The following is a 7,323-nucleotide window of genomic DNA, read 5'->3' as shown; positions in this document are numbered from 1 at the left end:
TGGAAGCAGTAATAAGGATAACCCCCTGTCTTAGTCCATTCACTCTGCTGTAACAAACTACCATTGACGTGGTGGCTTATAAACAACATTTATTTCTCATTGGAAATCCAAGATCAAGGCACTAGCAGATTCTGTGTCTGGTGAGAACTAGTTTCCTGGTCCATGGATGGCTATCTTCTTTGTCCTTATGAGGCAGAAGGGGCAAGGGAGCTCTCCAGAATCTCTTTAATAAGGGCACTAATCTCATTCATAAGGGCTTCACCCTTATGACCTAACCACCTACCAAGGGCCCCAGCTCCTAAGAACACCCCACTGGGGGCTAGGTTTCAACATTTGAATTTGGAGAGAGACAAAAACATCCAGTCTGCAGCACCCACCCTGCTTGTGGGCCCATGATATGAGGAGTGTGGGAGGAAAAAAAAAGCCATCAGGAAAGGAACCAGTGTTCTCAAGAGAGCCAGGTCACCACTGTAGCAAGAAGCTGAAGAGAGTATCCAAGAAGTGAGGTAGAGGGAGGATGCCATGAAGTCACTGTGGAAGGGTTTCAGAAGTTGGGGAGCAGTGAGACATGGCATCAGAAAAGGGGCATAGGAGGCCACGTGGAGATCAGAGTCCAAAGAATGAGAGATGACCTGGCAGACCAAGGCTGACATTAAGGGGAGAGAGGCATGATGGGATTAGTACAGGCCCCCAGGGCCAATAGCAGTGGCAAAGCTGTACATATTAGGGGCCAAGAGTGAGGGTTTGCCAGGAACACTCAGAGTTCTTGCCCAGTGCAAATTCATAATCTGTTAGGGGAGACCCATACATACTGACAGAAAAATGCACCCCAGATTACTTCTGGAATTCAAAGACTATGGAAGCCCATCAGAAGGCCACTCAACTCAGAGAAGGCCAAGGAAAATGAGATGGGGGGGGGGGGGGGGTGGAGAATGGAAAGACAATTCCATAAAACTACCACCACCACAAGAAAATAATTGAGATGCTCCTCCTATGGCAATGAGTGTACTGCACTTGATCTTAGCCAAAAGGCCAAGAAGTGGTGCAATGAGACTTTGTATAAATGGACCACAAGTTTAAAATGTAGTGCAATATTTTAGATTCACACTATTTGAATAATCTTTGATCTTGCAGATTGAAATTTATTGCTTTTGGATAGAGAACTCTGCAAGATTACACAGCAAAGGGTGAATATAATATTATCTTTAATGTAAGTTGTAAAATTCTACATAGATGGAAGTTAGAGATTTTCTGAGGGTAAAAAATAGGAAACACTTTAAAATTAAAAGTCTACTATATTCATTCCTATCTTTTTATTACTTAAGATGTCTGAAATTACCTCCAGTATTTGGGGTGATGGGAACAGGGGAAAAATTAAATTGATGGAACATTCCCTGACTCCCACATCTAAACTAGCCATACTCCTTTTATGTCAACATTTGTTGAATGCTCAGATGTATCTTATGTAACCCTCATAACCCAAAGATGATAATTTCCATTTTACTGACAAAAAATCTAATGCTTAGAAAGATAAAAACACTTGCCAGCGTCCCACAGTGAAGAGCTAAAGGAAATTCACAAGTCTGTTAAAACAACTGTACTTACCTTACACCATGATACAGTCACATTTTTAAGAGTTTTTAAGCTATCTGTGTTGTCAATACTAGTCACTGATTCACTTACCTCTTTCAGTAGTTTCAAGGAAGAACTCCAGTTGATTAGACCAGAAAAGCTTTTTACATAAAGTTGGATAAAATATAATGGGAAGAATCTTTCAGGAATTCTGCTGATTACAGGCTAGTTCAGCAAAGCGAAGTACAATTGTGTTCAGTAGAAGAAAAATATTGGAGACAGGCTGACAAGTTTGGCCAGCCAGAAAACCCTAATGGGAACACGTGTTATCACACCATGACTAGAGAGCTGATGTTGAAAATTGGCTTAGTCTGCATAGCATCCTCATTTAAAAAACAAACAAATAAAAAAGACATCAGTGGACCCAGAGAGATGGCCTACTATTCAAATGTAGAGCACTGGGACACCTGGATGGCTCAGTCCATTGAGTGTCTTGACTTCAGCTCCTGGGATCAAGCCCTCAGTCTGGCTCCATACTGAGCGTGATGCCTGCTTAAGATTCTTTCTCAATTTGTCTCTCTCTCCCCGTCCTTCTCCCCTGCTTGTGTGTGCTCTCTCTCTCTCTCTCTCTGAAAAAAAATGTAGAGTATTTACTCATGTTAGATCTATGAGAACATGTTTTACAAACACAAAAAAGTTCAATCAGGAGTGATGAGACAACCATATATCAATCTCCATCAACATTTATGGAATTCAGATAAAAAATCTGCAGAGGCCTAATGCAGGTCAGATGAACCCCAGGATTTTGTGAGACACACTTTAAACACCTAAATCAATTAAAAACTATTAGTATTCCTTTGCATGGCTATCCTATGTATTATTTAAATAATCCCCTACATGTGGGGAGTTTGGTTAGTTCTATTTTTCCCCAATGAAAATAACACTGTAATTAATACCCTTGTACATATATTTTGGCATAATTCGTTGTTTCCTTAGAAAAAATTCCTAGAAATGCTGGGTCAAAGCACAGATGTATTTTTGAACTTTTTGCTAGACATTGCCAAAATGCCCTCCACATATTCAAATACTGGGTTGAGATTTCTAGCTCAGTGAAAGGGATAAAAGGAAGAGATTAGCTTAGGGATCCTGGGTTTTAACCCTAGCTTCACCACTTGTTAGCTGTGTGGCCTTGGGCAAGTTATTTAACCATTCTGTGTCTCTGTTTCCTTACCTATAAATTGGGTATAATCAGTTCTCACCTCATAAAGTTGCTGTTAAGAATTAAATAAACTTGGGGCGCCTGGGTGGCGCAGTCGGTTAAGCGTCCGACTTCAGCCAGGTCACGATCTCGCGGTCCGTGAGTTCGAGCCCCGCGTCAGGCTCTGGGCTGATGGCTCAGAGCCTGGAGCCTGTTTCCGATTCTGTGTCTCCCTCTCTCTCTGCCCCTCCCCCGTTCATGCTCTGTCTCTCTCTGTCCCAAAAATAAATAAAAAAACATTGAAAAAAAAATTTTTTTTTAATAAAAAAAAAGAATTAAATAAACTAGGGGCGCCTGAGTGGCTCAGTCGGTTAAGCGTCCGACTTCGGCTCAGGTCATGATCTCACGGTCCGTGAGTTCAAGCCCCGCGTCGGGCTCTGTGCTGACAGCTCAGAGCCTGGAGCCTGCTTCAGATTCTGTGTCTCCCTCTCTCTCTGACCCTCCCCCATTCATGCTCTGTCTCTCTCTGTCTCAAAAATAAATAAAACATTTAAAAAAAAAGGAATTAAATAAACTAATGTGTATAAAGCTCTTAAAACAGAGACTGACTTATAGTATGCCTTACATAAGTGTTCACTATCATAATTATTCCTGGTTCTTAGACATTGGGATTTCAAAAGCCAATTAACAAAAAAAAGAATTTAAGGCAATCAATATGAGTTTGACTTTTTTTTTACTTTACCAAAATAAAAACATTTTTTAAATACCCAGTACATAAGCAATATTTCATAGAAAAAATATATCTTAATAACACTAAAAATTTAGGGAGAATACAGTATCAAAATAAATGACTTTTATTAATATATTTAGCTTTAACAAAGATTTTGTACATTATATTTATTTTTCTCATTTCTCTATGGAGCAGTGAACATGCTATTTGTTTACTGTTTGAGAACAAATGGACAGTCATATTTTCTAGAACTCTTACATTTCTATTTTTTACTCATTAATAGTTAAAAGTTTTTAATTTTTAGGAAAAAATAATCATAGAATTATTGACAGTAGCTTTTGTGAATTATGTGAACAAAAGATAATAGGATCCTAAGGTCAGCTTACTGGCTTTACAAGATGCAAATAACAGAGGAAAAGGAAACATTCTTTTAGATGGCTCTGAAAGAAAATAAAAGTGAAGCTTTTGGCCAAGAAACTTGACATCCCTACTTTTATTCTGATAGAGAAGTGCCTATAAAGCTGCTGAAGTGGAAATAAAATTCCTGAGTCCCTAAGGGCCACATCATTTATGGGGGAGCCAGGATTGGAATTAATTCCCAGCAAGACCCAAAAAAGAACACAAAAAACATGTGAACTGCACTAATGGCAAAGAAATTGATCAATGTGCAATTGTCTCCATCTTAAAAACCATTTGTTTGGGATGAATAATGAATGCTATTGCATTATTTGTTGACCAGTTTTCTAAGTCATTTGTTAATTGTCAGGCACACATTGAACAAATATCTAATTATAATCACTAGCATTTGATGAGAATTCACCAGGTGCCTTGCACTGTGTGTTGCATTCCCTCATTTCATCATGACAGCCATTCTCTAAGGGAGTATTGCTCTAACTTCCTTTTTGAAGGTGACAAACTGACATAGAGAAGCTAAATCAAAGCCTTGCTCTAAAGTTACACAGATGGAACCAGAACACAAACCTAGTCTAGCTGACACCAGAGGTCTCACTCTTAACCAGGGTGTCACATTACCATTCCAGACCTATTTTATCTTTTTGATTTGATTTTATTTTAATCTGGTATTTTATCATTTTTAAATGTTAAGGAGAAAATACGGTGTTTCTACCTAACAAGAAAAGAAAACACAGACTATCATCATTAGTAAGTATCCTGGATTAGACCTGAACTAAAAGGAATCTTCCATCCCAGGCTAGGTTCCCTACTTACTCTGTTGACCTTAGTAGATTCCAGCTTTAGCTTTCTAATCTCTTTTTTTGAAATGAGTGATATCTAAAGTTCTGTCAGCCAAGGAATTTTTAGGGGTAAAGATTCAATTGATTTCTTCTTTCCTTAAATTGAAAATTGGCTCTTGGGGTGCCTGGGTGGCTCAGTCGGTTGAGTGTCCGACTTTGGCTCAGGTCATGATTTCGCAGTCTGTGAGTTTGAGCTCCGCATCGGGGCTCTGTGCTGACAGCTCAGAGCCTGGAGCCTGCTTCAGATTCTGTGTCTCCCTCTCTCTCTGCCCCTTCCCCGCTCATGTTCTCTCTCTGTCAAAAATAAATAAACATTAAAAAATATTTTCAATTGAAAATTGGCTCTAGTTAACAATTTAGGTGGGGCATATGGTGGGAAATGAAGACAACACTAAGAATCTTAAGAATTATTTTGGAAGATTACTTAGTATTTAGTATTTTTAAAAGCTTCCTTTTTTTTTTTTTTAAGTTTATTTATTTATTTTGAGGGAGACTGAGAGCCCGAAAGCGGGAGAGGGACAGAGAGAGTCCTAAGCAGATTCCATGCTGTCGGCACAGAGCCTGACTTAGGGCTTAATCTCACGAACCATGAGATCATGACCTGAGCTGAAATCAAGAGTTGAACACTTAACTGACTAAGCCACCCAGGTGCCCCTAGTATTTAGTATTACTTAGAAGATCATTTCTTTTATTAGTTATACATCTAGGAAGGTCTTAACAATTACAGGCACACATAAAGAAGAAATTTGTCTATGAACTATGGTACTGAAAACTCTCAAGGACTATGAAGGCTCTGAGATTGTATCTTACTTGTAAATTAACCAGTAAGCCTACCACAGTTTTATGCACGCTGGTAAAAGACATGAGACTCCTGAGTCAGACACAAAGTATGTTATTACTCACATCAATGCCAGTAGCCAGAGTATCAGCACTCTCTTACACTGGTTCTCAGAGTCCCAATCCCCACAAGGTGACATGAAAGGGCCCAGATAACATCTGCACATGCACTGGTTTGCATTACAGGAAAGGAACGCTGAATCTTTTATAATAGGCAGCAAATAAACCTGTTCCTTTTCTCCAGAAGGAGACAGGACCTCTATTTTCCAAGACCATTCGCTATACAAACATCCTTGAAAGGATAGTCTAGAACGAATACAGTCAGTGCATCTGCTCACAAGATAGGCAGAAATGTGAGAGGCCCGTGGAAAATGTCTCCCAACACTGACCATTCTGCTTGTTAGAAGAATACATGTTTGGGGCGCCTGGGTGGCTCGGTCGGTTAAGCGTCCGACTTCAGCTCGGGTCATGATCTCACAGACTGTGAGTTCGAGCTCCGCGTCGGGCTCTGGGCCGATGGCTCAGAGCCTGGAGCCTGCTTCCGATTCTGTGTCTCCCTCTCTGTCTGCCCCTCCCCCATTCATGCTCTCTCTCTGTCTCAAAAATAAAAAAATAAAAAAATAAAAAAAAGAAGAATACATGTTTGAAGACTGTATCTTACTTAGAGCCATAGATTTTTATAAATGTTATAGAGGCGACAAATTATTCACCAGGATCTTGGATTATTCGTTTTCAAAAAAGTCAGTTGTGCCACTATGCCTGTCATATTTTCTACATATCCTAATGAGTCAATACAGATTTTTTTAAGTTTATTTATTGCTTTTGAGAGAGAGAGGGACCACATGTGCATGGGGGAGGGGCAGAGAGAGAATCCCAAGCAGACTCCATGCTGTCAGCACAGAGTCTGACATGGGGTTCAATCCCACAAACCCCAAGAGCATAACCTGAGCCAAGACCAAGAGTTGGGACACCTAACTGACTGAGCCATCCAGGTGCCCCCAATACAGATTTTAATAATAAAATTTTCACACAATGTAAAATGTGGTGTGGAAACTCACCCAGAGCATCCCAAAGTCAACACGCTCTAAATACACAACATGAGCATTTACACTAAGACTGCTGATTATAATATTCTAGAGCAAAATCATTTCAGTAAACAGCTATGAGGTTTTTTTTAAAGTCTGAATCTTAAAGCCTAGATTGGATGATACTGAATCCCCATTTACTCATTATCTCTTGTGAGAGATAAATTGAAAGGAGGAGAGTTCTCTCTTAGGGACAGTTTTCTTATAAGAATACAAAATTTTGAGCTACTTTCCTTCTGATCCATCAATACTGTCCTCACTCCTAAAATTGCACTAGTTCCTTCTTCCCAATGGCTCACAGGATTCTGAGTCTCACAGAACCACCTCTTAATAATTAAAAGCTAATATAATGAGATTCAGAGATCTGTGTTCAGAAAATGCCTTGTTAAGTATGCACTGTTAAGTATTTAACAGTAATGCTGAGTAGCAGCAAGTTACAAAAATTAAACTTAAAAGCAAACCATTCTGTTCCTCATATCCATGAGTTTATAGTTATAGTTTATCCATGCAAGCCATTTTCATTGCCTTTCCCCTATTTCCTTGAATGTTACTCTATTTATGTCTTACAGTTTCCCCATTTACTCCCACAAGCCAGTTCCATGCACCATTCATAAAACGAAACAGTAGCAAAGATTTGCTGCTTCAAAA

The sequence above is a fragment of the Neofelis nebulosa genome, chromosome 8 (assembly GCF_028018385.1).
Source record: "Neofelis nebulosa isolate mNeoNeb1 chromosome 8, mNeoNeb1.pri, whole genome shotgun sequence".
Classification (NCBI taxonomy): Eukaryota; Metazoa; Chordata; class Mammalia; order Carnivora; family Felidae; genus Neofelis; species Neofelis nebulosa.
Note: the sequence above shows the minus strand (reverse complement) of the source record.